The sequence below is a fragment of the Lissotriton helveticus genome, chromosome 4_1 (genome assembly GCF_964261635.1).
Source record: "Lissotriton helveticus chromosome 4_1, aLisHel1.1, whole genome shotgun sequence".
Classification (NCBI taxonomy): Eukaryota; Metazoa; Chordata; class Amphibia; order Caudata; family Salamandridae; genus Lissotriton; species Lissotriton helveticus.
This window is the reverse complement of record NC_136063.1, coordinates 463184082-463203707: the sequence shown is the minus strand read 5'-3', so window position 1 is coordinate 463203707 and position 19626 is coordinate 463184082.

The window sequence follows — 19626 nt, the reverse complement described above, 5'->3', positions numbered from 1 at the left end:
CATGAAAGGCGCTGTTCCACCTGAGTCATGGGAGGAGGCGACCATCGTCGTGATACCCAAACCAGGAAAGGATCCGACTGATTGTGGGTCTTATCGGCCGATCTCGCTCCTCAATGATGATTATAAAATCTTTGCTGCAATTTTGTCAACGCGGCTGGGGGGCGAGATCGGTTCGATAATACACGACGACCAGAAGGGATTCATACAAGGGCGTCAGCTGGCAGATCTTACCTATGATCTGATCGGCACAATCGATATCGCCTCAACCTTCTCTCTTCCTATGGGTGTCTTGACCTTAGATGCCACCAAAGCTTTCGACCGAGTCAACTGGTCTTACTTGACAGCTGTCATGAGAAAGTTTAGGTTTGGGTAAAGGTTTTCTCGAGTCATCAGCCTCCTGTATAGGGACCCAAAAGCCAGGCTCATGATCAACGGCGCTTGTACTGAGCCTTTTGAAATTAAGAGAGGTACTAGGCAGGGCTGCCCGCTCTCCCCGCTCCTTTTCAATATGTACATAGAACCCTTTGTGCAAGTTCTTAGAGAAGAGTCTAACATTCTATCATTTGAATTCGGAGGGTGGGGAAAGCGGGTAGGACTCTATTCTGACGACATCCTTGTCTACACAACTAATCCAGTAGAAGCATTCCCCATTGTTCTAAAAAGGGCAAAGGAATTCGGGCGGATCTCCGGTTATGAAATTAATGAGGGAAAGACGGAGATCATGACATGGAATCTAGACAATGTAAATCTTGCAGTGACTTCTTCCATGCGATACTTGGGTATAAAGATCACCCAGGATATTAGCAAACTAGCCCAGACAAATCTAGACCGGGTCTCTCGAGAATGTAGGGCACTACTAAAATCTTGATCCTTTCTCCCTTTAACGTTTCTTGGGAGGATAAGTCTGATAAAAATGTCCATCCTCCCTAAATATACGTTTATATTTAACTCCATCCCCTTAACCTTTGATAAAAAGCAGCTTCAAAAATGCCAGCAAGAAATCAACTCCTTCATCTGGAGATACAAAACAACCAGACTGGCATGGAAGAAATTAAGGAGGAGGAGGGAAAAGGGAGGGTTGGCATTGCCAGATCTTCAGTACTACGCTTGGGCTTTTCAACTGACCCATTCAAGGATGTTATTAAAAGTTCCATCAGACTCCTCAAACGGGAAAATGTTTAAAGCCATGCTGGTCGGGGCCAACTTGCCACTAGACGGGTTCTTGTATAAGTTTGGTGACCAGAAGTTCTTTAAAAAGATAAGACTAAAGACTCTACTATCTCTGGTAAAGGACTGGGTGCAAATAAAAACAACTCTAGGACTGGCCTATTTTTCAAACTTTGCCCCGATCTGGGACTCCCCGGGGCTTCCCCCATGCCTGAATGATAGCCTAGCAGTCCCGATCAAGGAAGCCGAGATTAGTAGATGGGGTGACCTTTTTGCAGGAGGAAAGTTGGTGGAGTGGGAAGACTTACATGTAAAGGTTGGCCCCGGATTAACAAGATTTAAATATTTGCAACTCGTTAGCTGGGCCCGGGAGCTATCCAGGAAAAAGGTTCCAATAGGGAAGAACTGCCTCTTAGAAAAAGAACTGGTAGAGAAACAAGGGGGTAGAAAGGAGGTAGCACTATGGTACTGGACATTATTAGAGGAGGTTGATGGGGATTTTTCTCTTCCTGAGGAGTTGTGGGGCCAAGACATGAGTGTACAGGGCGATCTTTGGACCAGATCCTTTTGCCTTCTTTATAAAACGGTAAAACCAGCGTGGCTGAGGCGAAACCATCTGTTCACAGTACATCGTGCCTATTTCTCGCCACTAAGGCTCTCCAAATTTCTGCCAGGAAAGTGTTGTAACAAATGCCTTCTCCCCGCAGCATCTGATAGTCACATGTTCATGGAGTGCCCGCATCTAACGGATTTCTGGGACAAAGTTAAGGCTACCTTGGATTCAATCCTTAAAACATCAATAGTCATCATCCTGCCACTAATAATCTTTGGGCTGGACGATACGGTATCTGGACCAGCAAAAAGCTTTCTATTCTATGCAATCCTGCTTGCAAGAAGGCAGATTTGTAAATACTGGGTTGACTCCAAGGCTCCGTCCCATGCTGGCTGGTTAATGTCACTATACGATACATCAAAAGTAGACATGGCCAGAACCTGCAGTAAACGTAATCTTACATTTTGGAATCTGTTGGTGCAATGGAGATAACAATGATCATTTGAACAGCCCGGGTTGTTTTTCTTTTTTTTTTCCCGGGTCCGATGATTATGCCCATATACTCCATGGACATGGTGGTGGCAGGGCGCAATATTTCGACAACCACCCAAGTCCAGCAGGCAAATAGGTGCCTAAGATGGAGCAATTAAAAATTCCTTGTAATCATCTTCCGCCATTCTGGTATATTTGTCCTAAACTTGGGCAGAAGAAGGTTCTATCCTGGTTCCTAAAGGACACACACGGTGGTCGGTGCTTATATTTCTCCTTTTGGAGCAAGGGATGGCAAATAAGGACAAAAAAAAAAAAGATGTGAGGTGTGAAAGTGAATGTATGTAGCCCTCATTTTTCCTAGCCCATTCAGTCAGTCAATATATGTTTCTGCTGATTAGCTTTAAGGGAGAAGATATCCAACTAGCCTGCAGATTAGTGCGCTTCATGAAAACAGTTAACACAATCCAAAATCCAGCGGCTAGTGATTGAACTTGATTTAAAAAGATCTGCTTTCGCACTTTAAGATAATTCTCTTTTGATTACCAAAGACTCAGTAAATGTTGAACTGCTTTTTTATACAAATGTACTGTACTGTACCAGTTTGCAGGGTTCTTTCTTCTTCATTTTTAACTTTTCTACTGTTTTTACCTGTTTTTGTAAAACTCTTGATCATGTATCTCCTCCAGTTTTTTTTAACCCCATGGATGCTCAGCATATTCCCCTGCTGTGCTGAGAAATCGGAAATCCCACCCATCATGACGAGCTGGGCTCGTCATGAGCGTGCGAGGAGGCTACTTCATGACGAGCCCAGCTCGTCATGAGCGTGGAAGGGGTTAAAGAGCATTTGCAAAGATTTTTATTAATCGTGCAATAAAGTTTATTATTATTAATATATGTTTCTAATATGAAATTATTGGTTCTTAGAATATCCGTGCTCAAAAAATGTTTTAATGTGTAGTTATGATATAAACAGTTCTTTGCTGGAGCGATTTTAAAACTTTGAAATGTTTGGTCTTTTTCTTCTGTTTTTTAATTGTGTTGTTAATAGAGCACTGATATAAATTCATATTTGTTTCAAATACAGGACTACATTCAGGATCACTTATATGTCTAATAACGAGAGTAATAGTAATGTCTTGAGAAAGATAGTATCAAGTGAGACAACACCATTGAAACGTATCGACGCATCCATTGCACAATTCGTATTGTTGGCTGGATCTGTAGATACCAAACGAGAGTCAACCTATCAGGTTCCAGTTAGCATATTTTCTTCTACAAATGTGTATTTTTAAATGAAAAAGTGTATTGTCTTTTCTTTTCTCTCTTATTATTGGTGTTATTGGTTTTATTGATATGTATTATTATTCCCCTTATTAGTATAAGGGTATAATGTGTATGAATTGTTTTTCTTGTAAAGTTTTTTAATGAAGTATTTTATACCAGTTTAACTCTGAATTGTTTTTAACAGTCGATTTTTTACAAAAAAGAAATATAGGATAACAACAAAAAATCCTTTTTAATAAACAATTGTACTAATTTCTACTCCTGACGTTTTTTGGGTTTACTGTTTGGGCCATATTTTAAATATTTTTGCATACGAATAAAGGGAGGCGATGTGTGTGAGTAAGTAGAGGTGCATATTGGTGAGTATGCAGGAACCAAGGGAAAAAATAGCTTTTTACTTGTTAACAGTACCCTATATCTTTGGTAAGGCAAAGGGTTCCCTCTCTTTTAAAATGTTTGATTTCTGCAAGTGTTGCATTATTTGATCTGTGTATATTTTCTTTTACAAACAAAGGACATTCTTTCGAAAATCCACAACTAAATGTCTTGGTGGGAAAGTTGACTCCAACCCAATGCCATAGACTGTTACATTGTATATTTCTTGCCATTGACAAACCTGTGAGGCCCAGAATGTCAAGTCGTTCACATGTAGTGCTTGAGAAAGAATGCAGGAGTAACTAAATGTATTTAGTGACAACATGCGTTGACTAATCATACAATAGATTGACTAGTGGAGTGACACTATGGGCCTGATGTAGGTAGGCAAATACCGGTCGGAAACGGCCGAAAATACCGATTTTCGGCAGTTTCCGACCGGTATGTGGATATTGAGATGTAGGGGCATGTAAAATTACAGAATCGGTAATTTTACCTATTCTGTAAATTGGTAAAATTACAGATTCTGTAATTTTAGATGTAGGTAGCACTGTTTTCAGTGCTACAAGGGTTTAAGAATTCGTTATTTACCACAAACTAGAAGTTGGTGGTAAATAATGAAAACCCTTCAAAAAGCATTTTTTTTGCTTTAAAAAATGTGCCATGTTGCAGACATACATGCCCTAAGGGCATGTATGTCAGCAACATGTGCACCCATGCACAATTGAGGGGTGCAACAGGGTGTCAAATTGACACCCTGCCAACCATCAATGTTTCCCCCAATTACCGAATCGGTATTTACCGATTCGGTAACTGACATTGATTCCTATGGGCCTCAAGGCCCATAGGAATCAATGTCAATTACAGAATCGGTAAATACCGATTCATTAATTACCGAATCATACCGATTCGGTAAAATTAGCTACATCCCGATTGCCAGTTCTTAAATACCGAATCGGTATGATTCGGTATTTAAGAATCGGTAATCTGGGATTACCTACATCGGGCCCTATGTCTTTAAGGTTTCATAAGAGCTATATTAGAAAAAACCAAAGGAGAGGCAACATCATTATTTTTCTATTTCTCTCAATGAAAGGATGTCTACATCACAATGCAATGCTAATTTTCCATTCCATGGGACACAACTCATCATGCTTTGGATTTTATGTTTTTATCGCAACACCCTAATTTTCCCATCTTGAACTGCCTTTTTGCTGATGCTGCTGCCCTTATGCAGTAGACCTGGAATCCTTATTTGCTGAATGAATTGATTTTTGCTTCATATTTCCTTTTTGTCAAAGCTCATGGACTTGCCCTTAGGGGACTTTAAAATTGATTCCTTAACCCCTTTGCTTTCAATTTTTAGGTGGTGTTAAAAAAAAGACTGAATTATCCTGCGGCCTTTAATGGTGGTGGTAGCCCGTAACCTCTTATTTGATGTTTGTTTTAAACCATCCTCTTTTGCATTTGAACTTCTGATTAAATGTGTAGTCTTGCATTACATGCTTTAATATTCTGGGCTGAGATGCTTAAATAATGTCTTATCTATATTGATTTTGGAACATTAATACAATAAATAACTATCTAAATTGCCTGAGTCTATTATTGTGTCCTGATGTTTTTATTTGAAGATGAGTTACATTTTTCTGTTGCTCTAAATGTGTTGTAGGGAGAATCCGTGAATCTTTCAGAATATCAAATTCTGTTTCATCTATTCTGTGTCACAGTAGCAGAGCTTCTAGTGTATATCATTTTAGTTAGACTTAACTTTTTTAGGAAATTAGGTTTCCCTATTGCGATACTTTATTTTTGAAGTATGGTCTTGAGAGTAGTGTATTTGAACCCTGTTTCAAACTTGTGAGTCAGTCACCAATTAATGATCGTCATTGGGTGTTTAACGTTGTGTTTTGGACACCCTAATTCCCATCCCTCCTATCGGGAGAGAAAGGTCCATCAGAGGACCATTCGCTTCTCTGGTGAGAGTAATGCTGTAATCCATCAAGCTGTGGGGGGGGCCAGTACAGTTAGAGGGATAGATGATTTCAACATGATTGTCTCAATTACAATATTATTCATTGAACCATTGAAGTTAGGTTTTTAGTTAGATGCTTAAAACAATAACAAGTTAAAATAACTTTACAATGAACAAGGACATGGGGTAACAACTCATTCTCAATAGCTCGTAAGAGACAAGACAACTCCACTGCTAAGCTTGTTGAGTATGGCAATATGGCCAGATCAATTATACATTAGGAACAATATTTGACTATGATCAAATAAACTCTTGTACAGACAAATAGGAAGAGTGTCACTATAAATAAATAGAATGATATACAGAATATGATATACAGAATAAAACAATTTTGATTAACGGCTTGATATAGCTGCCAGGAATGTCTGTTACTTAATAGAATAAACCTGTGTTCTACTACAACAAATATTACTGATGGAAGAACCAACAAAATATTTTCACAATCACAACACCAATATCCAAGCATAGCAAGCAGGAATAAATTCAGCATATTTGCTACCTCTAGGTTTCCATACATTCTTTAGAATACATGTAGAAAAGTAATGAAAAATAAAAAAGAGCATAGGGGTATCTTCAATGCAAGTACACCTAGCTCAAGCCTTATGATCTCTGAAGAGGCTGATTTTCTGAGCTCCAAGAGCTTTTACCAAATATTCCATTCAAGGAGATTCACTGACAGCCATACAGTGCAGCCATATGTTTGGATAGACCCAGTTTTCGTTTTGTATCCTTTTTCTGAAGGACTGCAAATGTAGCCACTGTAGTGCAGATGCAATCAATGCAAAACAGCGGAAACAATCCCCATGAATTTCTTATTTAAATCAAATAATACTTTCCATGAAATTATATGGTTGATCCGGATACATAAGTATTGATAACAGGACACAATCTCCAGGTGCTTAGGATCTAAATACCAATAAATCCTGATTTACCAAAGGTTATGATTTTTATCATGAGAAAAGAGGAGTTCATTAAGTGAGATAAAGGCAGGAAGCACATTTAGGGCCTGCTGCTGGACTGCAAGTGTTTGGCCAAGCAGGCTTCTTTCACTCTGCTCCGTGTCTGTAATATGGCGTGTCAGCAGTATCAAACGAATTCCCTCATTTGCTTAGGGCACCTCCCTATGCAAATGAGGGAACACCCTCTGTTGATAGAGCTGTTGCTTTTAGTGCGCCAGCGCTATCTGTATTATAGAAGGGAAAGCGCAAGCGTCTGCGCCCCTTTCTATCATACCAAAGTGCCCCAATGAGAGCAAAGCTGGCACAAATGCCTGTTGCGCCCCCATGGCACCTTATGGAATATGGCCCCATATATTTCAATTTATAACATCCCTCATTCCTCAAATTCCAACCCACCAGAGGTTTGATTGTAGTACATTGGAACCTTGTGTCGATCTGTCATTCTTCCATAATAGGTTTGAAGGCAGATCATCTCAGAACTTGAGGTTGTCCCTTGGAACTCTCTCCCACCTCATCTAAGACTGGAAAAGGACTTCTAAAACTCAGTCTAGCTTATAAACCAGTCTTTTTAAGTACGGTAAACAGTGAGCGTCTAGCCTGCCACCATCTTTAGTCTTCAGTAGTTGCATTCATATTGATGGCTAACTCTCTGTGTAGGGTTAACTGGTTAGACGCCTAAAGCTAGCTATTTCAGATGTATTACCATTTTCTCTCAAAGCTTTGAGACCTTGACCCAAATAACATATTTTTTGTAGCCCCTACTAACATAGTCATATTTTTAAAATGCAAATGTTATCTGTGATTTAAAGGTTTGATGACATTTTTGCTGGCTTGCAGGACTTCATAAATTCTTTAAATAAGAGTGACATGGGATACCAATGCTTTGTTTGAGTTTCTGGGAAGCTTTGGTAATTGGCCTAGTAATTCCGTGAGCCACAAACACACAACACACACAAGTTAACTGGGATTCCCAAACAGTACCATCAAAGCCAATTTTCTTCAAAGTCTGCTAAGTATGATAAACTGGTCCAACCAGGCAAGGGTACTTGAGTTTAAGTGGAACCGGTTACAGGATTGGAAAGAACCGTCAAGTGCCATAAATGTTCACAAAGTCAATATCCCAATAGAGACAGGAAGGGCTACTGCTGCTTCAAGGACTCAACACCCACAATCGATCAAACGTTAAAGGCCTGCATGTCTCAGTCACAAGTACTGGGCGGCGGGACGCCAATGGGATCTCTGTTCTTTCTTCACAGTGAACTGCAAACATGTTAATATGTAATGGCCCTCATTGTTGAAAATATTTCCGATCCGTATCGCTGTAGTGAGAACAAAAAAACTGATGTTAACTTTTTGAAGAGTACACATGTGCGAGCTCAAAATACCTGTGTGCAAAAATGTGAGTTACTTACCTGCAATCTTCATTACCCTGAACAATGTCTCCTTGTCCCAGTCCTGTTCCCTCCCTTCCGCTTATGGTTGTGTCTGGTCTTGTTACTAACAGACATGGTGGTAGGTGGAAGGGATTTATATGGTAGAAATGAAAAGGATACTAGATTTTAGATGGCCTGTCGGGAGGCGAGATCTCCTCACTTATGTAAGGACTGAAATGAGGAGGACATATGAGGGTGTAATGAAGTGCATACACGCAGTTCAGCTATGTTTATATGAGTGATGGGGGCGTGGCCAGGGGTCCTGGGAGACATAATATCCAATTATTCATACTCAAAGGGGTTATTTTGCAACCTTAGGCCGTGGTCATTGCTTTCTGAAGACTACCATGATTGCACCACGGAAATGGAGATTACACCGGCATTCTGTGCCTTTTCGGATAAATATGCACCTGAAAAGACTACTGTTGATTGGGGTGGACCTGCTGACATCAGCAGTCGCCTGTCTCTCTGGGCTCATGAGCTCCAAAGCATATCAAAGCAGGAGCTGCTTCTCTATGAATGAATGGCCAGCCGTCAGTGCCTCCATAGAGACATTGTGACAAGCAAACTGCTTTTCTCTTCGGGGCAGATTTACAATGAAAGTGACTCAGTGCATTCTGCAAGCCATGACTGAGTCACTTTCAAAGCACAGGGATGCGACATATATACAACATGTCCCATCTCTGTGCTTCCCCCAGCGCTGGCGCACAAACAGCTGCCATGCCCCGGTGCAGGCACCCTTGCACCATGGTGCAAGGATGCCTGCATCGTGGGGAGATTGGTTTTGTGCAGGAAGGGGCACCTTCCTGCACAAAAACAATCATTACAGGCATTTTCCTCTTTCAATGTGTGCTGTAGAATGCAGTATGCATTGAAAGAGGAAAAAACGAGGAGAAATAAAAAAAATCTCCTTGATGCGTCTTCCTAAGCCTCCCCTAGGGAGGCGTAGCATTCACACACATTTCCAGATTTACGATTCTTCTTAAATCTGGAAATGTGTCTGGTTCCATGGATATTGTATGAGAACACCCACAGCAATACCCATGGAACGCCCTTTTCACGCAAAGTGCTGCATGTAAATGGGCCATATTTACAAGGACAGGAAAAGCCATGCTGGGTGGCTTTTCCTGTCCTTGTAAATAAGGAGAAGTAAGATATGCCACCAGTATGTCACAAAATGTGACGTACTGGGGGTGCAGGGGGCTTGTAAATCTGCCCATAGTCTTTTTCTTTTTGCCGTAAGTTACTCATGTGGTAAAAGACTGTCTTCATGTACCTAACACATACGCAACAAACCTCAGTTAATAACAGTTATAGAAAAAAATACAAGAAAACATGTTGCTGCCAGTAAGGACTACTACTTCCAAATTTCTTTCCCAAAGAGAAAAAGAGCATTATTACATTTCTAATTTTCTGAGATTTCTGAATCGATAGATGGATTATATTTATAATAGATGCACTGTGGATTTTCGAGTCAGCCCCTTTGCATCTAAAAAATACAAAGCCACAGTAATGCATTTGGGAAGCACTGTCCAGCAAGCATTGTGTAAACAAGAACAACACTCATTAAAGGGTGGCCTCCGAGGCATTCATTCTAAGACAGACAGTTCCCTAACGTGAGCCTATAAAAGATGAGGCGAACAAGGGCTGACTTTATGACTTTGTGCTTGTTACGAGGACTCCTTAAGGAACTAATATGCTGAAAAGAGATATTTCTAAGTGCTGCCATGGCTTGTCTGTGGATTAATCTTTAATTAAGGTCACACTGTTTCTCTGGGCCATGCAGAGGGCACAACTTTGTCCAGAGGCTGTCACTATCCTCTCTAATGAGCAGAGCAGCAATTCTAGAGGGTGGGTGCTGCTCAGCTTAGGACAAGATGTCCAGGCTTCTCAGCAATTGTGCTGCCAAAGGGAAACTACCCGCTGAAGTCAGAAGCGCCTTATGATTTAGGGGCAGTTCGTAAATCGCCTTCTTGTGGTGACAGGCTCAGAAGTATTTTTGTTTGTCGTTTCAGTTATTACTATTCAGAGCTTTAAATGTCAGTTTTAGCGTCTTTTCTTTTCTCTGGGTTCTTTACACGCATCCGTATTATTTTAACATTTCACGTTGACCTGTTGGTAGGCCTTGCTAAGACAAGAATTTGGATATTATGATAAATATGTCAACAGTAGAGGAAAAACGTCTTTGTACATCTGCGTCCTCCCACTTATTCAAGCTGTGGTTCGAAAATGAATCGAGGGAAACACTGAAGTCTTCCTTACTTGTTTATATTCATTTATTTGTTCGGTTTCTGCTGTGATCTCGCCTCTAATCACACCGAACAAGAGTCGCGATTTCTTCCTCGTTTTTTCCCCATAGATTTCTAACTCTTAATTGCAGAAAATAAATATACAGTCAAATGGCAGCTGCTCGGCGGGAAAACACCTGTGTGACACTTAGGGGCAGGGCAAAAATGCCTACCAGTGTGCACAGATGCAATGCACACTCGGGTGTACATAAAGGAAATGCTCTCTGGTGGCGAATCATAAAGTACTTCCCTTCCCTCCTGTTTACTGGCTACTGTCCCAATTCTGAATTCCATTTTTTATGTCTCGGCCAGAGAGAGCTTTAGCTGTCTGCCAGATATCATGCAATTACAAAATGAGTACCAAAGGAAAATAGGGAGAAGGGCGCTGTCTCTCCCCGTGGGTTCTGTGATGTTGGGCCTCAGGCCCACATGCTGGTAAATAACTGAGACTGACACTGCATAGTTGAGTCCGATAACTGGCCTTGAGCACCTGCACCCGGGCCTCTTTATTAGCTGGCTCACGTCACTCGTGACGCCGGTGGTGGATGGGTGTGGGGTGCAGTGTGTCCACTCCCATAGGGGGAGTGGCTACTAGACCAGTGCCTGTCGAGACACTAGAACGTGTCTCGCAGGACACTACATTCCTTTCCAACTTTATTAAAGAACAAAAAAATGTTGGTCTACCCTGTGGGGACAAAACAATTAACTGAAACACCACACGGGTCCATCAGTCTTCTGAGATAGATGGCAGGAAGACGCCAAACGTAGGCTGATGACTGTGCCTGCAACAGAACCTTCTCGGTTGGCGCTCGTAGTTTAGACTGACCGGTTCAGGACACGACCGCTCGCTTGAAGACGTCCACTACATAGCGACAGTTCACTTGTGATGACATGTCTTGCACGACTTCCCTTTTGTTGACGTCGGTGACAGTCTGTGGTGAATTCAAACAGTTCTTTCACTGGGATGCGTCATGAGCATGGACTGAGTTCATGGTGACAGTTCGTGGAGGTGTTGCCTGATCACTTGTATCTGTGGACCCTTCTGGCTGTAACCGCTGAGCCGTCGGTGGGGCAAGGTCTCGTTTCACTCTCCAGTCTGGAGAGGCCCATTGCCGGGTTGCTGCCGGACTGCAGGAAGGCTACGCTGGGGCCACTTTTGGGCTGACTGGGGCAGCTGCAGGACCGCCGAGGGGCCGTTGCTTGGTCGCCCGCACAACCCTCTAGGGTGGAGGTGTCTTGGCCGATGCTTGCTCTCGCTACCGTGGTTCAGGGGTGTGCCCGGTTCACAAGTAGACTCTGGTCTCTCCTCTTGGCTGGTGTGGCAACAGCGTGTGACTCAAGTCCATTGATACTCTGGGAGTGGTGTTTGACGCATGCGGTGATGGTTGGCGTGATGGCGGTTGCCAGCCATGTGGTGACTCAGGATGACAGGTGGTGGTGACGTGCTGGGAGAGTTGGATGTCAGGAGGGACTTGGTAGCCTTGTGTCTCTGCCTTGTTGAGGTTGAGTTTCAGTGACAGCGTGACACGTAGTGTGTGGATCTTCTCTTGCCTGGCTTGGGGCCACTGCCGACTCTGTCTCGAGGCGGTGTGAGGAAGAGACATTTGATACCGATCTTCACCCATGGCATCTGCAGTCAGGAGCAGGGATGCCGTTTGACTTAGACTGCTGACACTTTGGGGTGGACGATCGTCTGGCGACGCGTTGGGATGATACATGGTTTGCGTTTGCTGTGGCTTGTGTTCGGCTCTCCCGTGAGGCTGTGTCCAGGGACGCCGATTGACGCTCACCTGGGGAAAATTTGGGATGATACTCGGTCTGCGCTCGCTGCGGCTTACTCTTGGTTCTCCCTTGAGGCTGTATCCAGGGACGCCGATTGACGCTCACCTGGGGCATGTAGCATTGTCCTGATATGTTGCTTTCTCTAGCATTTGGCAATGCTCAGTGTCTCCCACTCTTTCCTCTTCTTGTGGTGGAGTTGTGTCGTGATCTGTGCAGTCGGTGTGGGCACCTGCTCTCCCTTTTCTTAGTCCAGTGCTGTACACAGGGGTGCGTCACTTCGTGTGCTACCTTGCTGCTCTGGTACTTGGCGGCAGCTTTGGGGTGATACACGATGCTCCCACTCTTCGTGTGCTTCTTCTGGTGATCCTTGTCGGAGCTGCCCGCCTCTGGCTCGTGACTGAACTCCTTGCCTGCCTGACTCTTGTCTGGGCAGATGTCGCTTTGGGCTCTTGTGGTGCTTGCTCTTGCCCTATCTTTCCACCTTGGTGGGTTCCCCATTCAGGTAGGTTGGTGTCCCTCACTGAGGTTTGCCAATCCTGTGTCTCCAGCTTGGTGTTGAACAGGGACAGTTGTGTGTGTGGCTTGAGTGCCTTCTATGCTGGGTTGGCACTATCATTTGCACTGCTGTGTGCCTTCCTGCTGTTTAGGACCCATCTTTGAAAACTTTTGTGGGGAACATTGGGGTAGCGCTGCTGGTGTCCCCTTCGAGTTTGTTCTGTGTGCTGCAGAACCAAAGAGAATCTGTGTGGGGCTGGGTCTGTCACCTCCTTTGCAGTATGTCCTGTGCATTCCCTGCTTCGTGTCTCAAGGGCTGCCTCCTGCTCTGAGCACGCCGACCTGTGGTGCTCTTAAATGGCCACTAGGTGATGCTGTGGGTGATTCGCCTCTTCCCCGGTGCAGCAGCAGTCTCTCTTTGGCCTATGATGGGGTTTCTGACATGGCCTACTGTGCGGGTGTAGCGTCTTCGCCCCCCCTTTTCTGCTGGCGAGGTAATGAAGAGCTTCTCTGGCGCCTCCACCTCGCAACCTCCTTCGACGCGCCGTCGCCGACCTCTTGGGCTGGAGCAGCTCGACAGGTACTGGCTGCGGGCCTTTGCACGTTTATCGCAGCAGGGGTCTTTTCTGGGTCGCGGCTGGGACGGAGGGAGCGAGCGGTACTTCACTAGCGCCTATGCTTGGTGCGCTTTACTTTGGGGGCCGCCGCTTGTTGCACTCCCCTGGTTGCCGGGATAGCGCTACAACCCGGGACTGATAGGGGCCGGCTTCACCTTCCCCTCGTGGGGTGGAGCATACCTCGTCCGTCGGCTGGTCTCGTAGACGCTCGAGGAGCCGTTGCAGGGCTGTCCCTTGATCCTTGTCACGGGCGGAGCTCGGCTGGGGGTGTTAGTGCCGGCGGCCTTGGTGTGGTGCTGTCATGCTCCGGTCACACCTTGGGCGTGGGTTGTGCCTCAGGGGATGCGACTGGGCCTGCCTCTGCTCTTCCTGCCAGGAAACCCACGAGTTACGTGCTGTCACAGTCTGTCATGGTGAGGTGCCCCCGGTTCTGCGCCAACCGCGACTCTTCGCCTCCTTTCCATTTGGCCGTGTAGGCTGTAGGGCAGGTGCTAGCACGGCTGCTAGGGGCTCGTCCTCTCTCCTTATGGCCACACGGCATCGGGCCCAGAATGGGGCAGCACCCCTCCCGCAGAGAGGATGGCCAGTCTGGCGCCGGGGGACACGCGGGATCAGACCCGCCTCGTTGCCAGTCGAGACACTAGAACGTGTCTCGCAGGACACTACAGGTTCAACAGCTCAGAATTTGATTGCGCGGCCATTGTGCTAATTTACCTAAAGTTCTTCCCTTGTAAGTGCATGGATGACGTACTGAGAAAACACTGCAATGGAGGTGCATTGTATTGATCTGCTGCTGCATATGAAATCACGCGCTGCATTCTGTGCAGTTGCACGCAAGCTTTATATATTTCCAGCATTAGGGCCAATGCACTTCTAACACCAAGAGCACGACCGGTGAAACACGACAGGATGCACTGTGCATTTCCTCACAGCCAAAGAAGGTAGCTGCGTGCAAACTTAAGGATAAGGTTGCTACTATGAAGTGGATGGTTTGCAGCCTCTTCAGGAGCTGCTTGGTGATTCCTGCATATCGTAGGGGTGATCAGAATTTCAAAACCAACAAGCATATAGCAATAGGTCTCGCATTTGCTTGAGTTTGAGCTATTGGCATTGTAAATTACAATGCTTTTTATTTATATGTGGGTATGAAAACAAATAAATAAAAGGCATTGTCATTACAATGCCAATAGCCTAAACTCTGGCAAATGCGAGACCCATTGCATTGCAAATGCTTGTATACTAATGCACCTTCAGAATCACCCTGGGAAGGGAGAGGGGCAGAAACATAAACACAAGTCCATATTATGATGTACATTAAATCAAAAGATAGAATGTAGCTTCCACCGATAAGATGGAGGCACTTTTCAGCTTGAAAAGCACTGCTAAATGCAACATGGTGTCTTCTACATATTTGTTGGTTTATGCATTGAGTGAAATCAGGTGTGAACGTGTGCAGTATGAGATGCCGCCTCACTCCTCCCTCCAGCCTCCTCGCAACGTCATACAATGAAACCCACTAAGCATGTAAGACCTGGGAAAGAAATTTTCTCTAATGTATCTAGAACAGGCGCATAGAAGGACGCTCGTTCATCTTTTGTAATAAACTTAGAACCGCTCACAAACTTAGCTCTCGAAAACCTGTACTTTTGGTGACAAATGTAGATACAGTGACTTGGGGTAAAACCCAAACTTTCACAGTAGGTAACGTTACCAGACAACTCCATTTCACCAGGGACAGGTCATCACTATACCTCACTGCAAACTTACAGCATCAGAGGAGTGACTTTGCTCATATTTAACCAAAGCGACCCTGCACAAACAGCAAATTTAAGTAGAATAGGGTCCCTGTTCACATCTAATAACTATGGCGAGTCATCCAAGGACTGGGCTGCTGTTTGTTTTCAGGGGCCGGAAGACTCCTGACTCGAGTCTAAGAAGGCAGTGGCTTGCCCACCTCTGAAGGAGCAGAGACCACCCACCCATTCAACTGAAACCCTACATCGTACCGATGAGGACATGTGCGGGAGGGCCCAATGTAGGAGCAGCATCTCGCCCCCTAATCTGCCCTTACCAGCAGGGGAACACGGCCCTGTACGACTGATGCTTCCAATCAACGCAGCACAACACTGCATTAATTCGGGGGACCACGCGTCTAGGATTTGCTAAGGCACTCCTGCTTTTCACCAGCGGTCGCGCCAGATTTCAGCGAGTTTAGTACATGTCCAGGTTTCAGAGATGGTCAACAGAAAATCAAGAAAAGCATGTTTAATGCGTCCCAACCAGGACGAATTATAGGTTCTTATCAGTAAGCAATTTATTTAAAAAAAAAATACTAATCCCACACGAGGCTGAGCTTTAAGTTGTATTGAATATATTCCTTTAGTGCCTCGTTCTCATTTCCAGGTTGAGAAGTGCTGTCATTGACAGCGGGACTCAAAACCTGTCTTTTCGACTGAAGGCCCGCAGCACAGCACCTAGATACCCTCAAAGGTGATAAGCTGAGCTTTACTAAAACTGATTGATTTAATTTATTCCATGCCCGTCGACGGTTGTGAAATTGTAGCCCTTCATTGTTTAATAAATGCCCCTAGTTTTCAAAACCTAGTAACCTATATTAAATACAGCACCCAACGAAGGAGCTGTCACATGCATCTCAGAAGGAAATCTGTTCAGTGCAAAATGATCGCAAAAAAGCGCTTAACGTTCTCGCCTAACACTTACACCCATCCCGTTTTCCACATCACGTATTTTAGAAGGGAGCTTTGTAAAAAATAAATGCGCATTTCAGAAAGTACACTTAAACTGAAAATATGATCGTAGGTGTCTTAAGAGCCGCGCACTGCAACGGGATGTTGACTACTCCGTCTGTGTGGAGTACCATGAGCCCCAGAATTGCGCTCAGTGACTTCACAGTGCTCACCTGGCGCGCCAGAGACCTCACAGCACTCAGGAGCGCCACTGCTGCGGGCCCGTCATGTGATGGAATTAGGCCGGAACGCTGCCATCCTTTCTATACCACCTGCGATTCCTCGCTCATGTGGCTCTGACTCACTATATGGAATCTGAAGAAACAGGCCTTTTGTATGGGTGCAGGGATGCTCTCACATGACTGGCTCCTTTAAGATGTGTTTTTAGATTAGACGAACTTCCACCGACACCTGCTTTCCCCAGTTCACCTCTCTGGAGCAACTTAAACAAAGTAGTGTCATAATTGCTAAACGGGAAACCATTGATGCACCGTACAAACAATCTTATTTAGGCTCGCTATGGCATCCATGCGAGGGTGAGGTCAGGCTTCTAGTTCTGGGCTTTCGTTGATGCTATTTGTTCCTTTCAGGTATTGTATTCCAATTAATTGAATTGGGTCAGACAAGACTACAAGTTCCAGAGGACTCCGGTTTATAAAAGGATAAAGAGAAAATGAACAAGGTGTCCTCTACGAGTTACCGTAAAGTAGTGATTACAAGGGCATGCACCAGTCGGGGTGTACACAGCCCCATTAACTTGAAGAAACGGTTGTCAACCTCTCTTTCCTTCTTTCATTTAGTTGCTTCCCTGTGAAATGGATCCAAAAAAGAACAAGCCTGCGAGTGGTGCGCGCCACTGCAAGACGTGGTTTTAATTATTGCACCCGTGTCTGGGCACGATAATTGAAACCACATGGTGGCCGGTGCAGGTAACCGACACCAATAGGCCATGGGCGGAGCAATGCGCCCGCCTTTGGCCAATTGGGTGCTGTCTTTGATAAAAAGACGCACGCAAAGGCCAATAGCTTGGGCCAAAAGGAAAAGCACATGCAGAAGCGTGTGATATTCCTAGGTCCGTTTTGAAACCCCCTACATGAGGTCTCTTGCTGCGCAAACAGTGCTGCACACTGCAACGCAGGTGCGAGACCTAAAAACCGGGACATTTCACAACAATAGAAGAAGGACTAAAATGTCACTTCAACCAAGTGCACAGATTGGCAGCGTTCCTCAGCAGAGCTGGACCTACACAAGAGGCAGTAAGAACATTAATAATATGCAATTTTTAAAGCCAGTAGCATGCCTGTTAATTACATTGCTTTCTTATAACAGCTGCTGACTATTCCAGCCTTGCAAAACATAAAAAGCCACCTCCCACCGTTTTCAGTTGGATCTCTCTAAAAAGCGTGACATAAGTTACATTTACCAAAATCTGCCGGGACAGCTGGTAAAAAATGGGGAATGTCCGGGCGAATTAGGGATGCAGGGTCACCTTATGCATATGGTGTGTCACCGTAGTCAGGTCTGCCGGGTAATAGGGCCTATATGACCGTTTTCCTAGTGTTCACTGGTAGCCACTTGAAGATGTTTTGCAGCATCCTCAGGATGTGGAAGCAGGTGGAGGTAATCCTTTATTTGAAGAGTGGCTGTTGTAAAAAAAAATGGAAAAAGGGGCTTCAACCATGAAAAGTATGGATAAGTCAATCAATATGCTAGTTGACTTACACAATGGCACCAAGTGGAACTTGGTGAACTTAATTTAATTCATCAGCTGATACTATGTTGAAAATACCCTTGGCGGTCAAGTCTTTCAGATGTGCCTCTATGTATTCCCTCCATCCTTCTTTTCACTAAAAACTACTATGAAATGGCCTTTTCTGTCACAATGTCTTTTAGCAAACAATAACAAAAGAATGTGGGTGTGCTGCAGTTGCTGTATTTATTTGGAAATATTCTGGCTGGTCCTAGACAGGAGCTGCCCGTGCAGGTATGAGCGGAGGGCGGGGTTGGGGGGAATCGATAGACGACGCAAAGGGAAAATTAAATAAATAATTAATTTTCCCTTCGTCTTCATCTGTCAAATCCGGATGTATGTCACTACAACGCATACTATTACAACGCATGCTATTACAACGCATTTTTTACAACGCGAGTACCATTACAACGAATGTTTTTACCACGAATACCATTACAACGTGAAATAGTAAAAGTAATGGAAAAGTACCATTACAACGAAAACAAATACAACGCATACCATTACAACGCATATTATTAAAAAAAAAATTTTTTGTGTAAAATAACTCCTGGCACGGGATGCAGGGAAAATAGGGGTTTTGGGTGGGGAAGTGTATTAAAAAATAGTAGAGAACTGAACGGATATTAAGAAAAATAGCAAAAGAAAAATTAATACTCGAGTATTAAAAAAGGTACTCGAGTAATTAAAAAAGTACTCGGGTGTAAAACGTATTTAATAAAATATAAACATATATTGAAATAATTTTCCATAATACACAAAAAATTATAATTAATCACAATATCAGGCGAAATATTTAACAAAACAGCAAAACCAAAACATAGCCGCCATTTTAGAGATAATGCCAAAAATGAGTCCTACAACTCTTTTCATGAAAGAAACACAGAAGCACTGTAAACAAAATGGAGGTCTAAACGATACTCTGCGCACAAAACACGCACTTTTTAAATACAAATTTAAATTACTCGTTTCCACAGCAAATAAATACTTTATTAAAACTGAACCAAACGATACTTTTCTCAAACATTCGAATAATACTCCATTTTGAATTCAGTAGTAATTCTACTACCAGAGAGACGAGTCGCAACTTTCTGACCCGCTGACCTCTTGCCACTGTGAAGAAATCCTACTTAAAAGATACAACTTCTGTCTACAGAACAAGTAAGTTCATACACAAACACAAGTAAAAATCAGTACTTTTAAAAGAAATTAATAGCATATTATTAAAACAAAAACGTTATTTTGTTTCAGATTTTGAAAAAAATTGGCAATCACTATACCTAATTTTCTCAACATTTTTGCAAAGTGAGAAGAAATGTAAGTACATTTAGAGTAAATAAAAAGATTATTACAATGATTTTTTAAACTGTCACATAATCAAATGTTATCGTTATGTATGTTTAAATTTAAAATGAGATTTAAATAAATCTCAAATCACATGAAATGTGTAACCAACCAAGAACGAAAAAATATACAGTAAGCTTTACGTTTTAAAATTAGAATATTTACAGCTTACTGAAAACTTTTATGAGACAGTGGTTTTGGGTGGGGAAGTGTCTAAAAAAATAGTAGAGGACTGAACGTATATTTAGAAAATTAGCATGTTATTTTAAAAATTAATACTCTAGTATTAACAAAAGGTACTCGAGTAA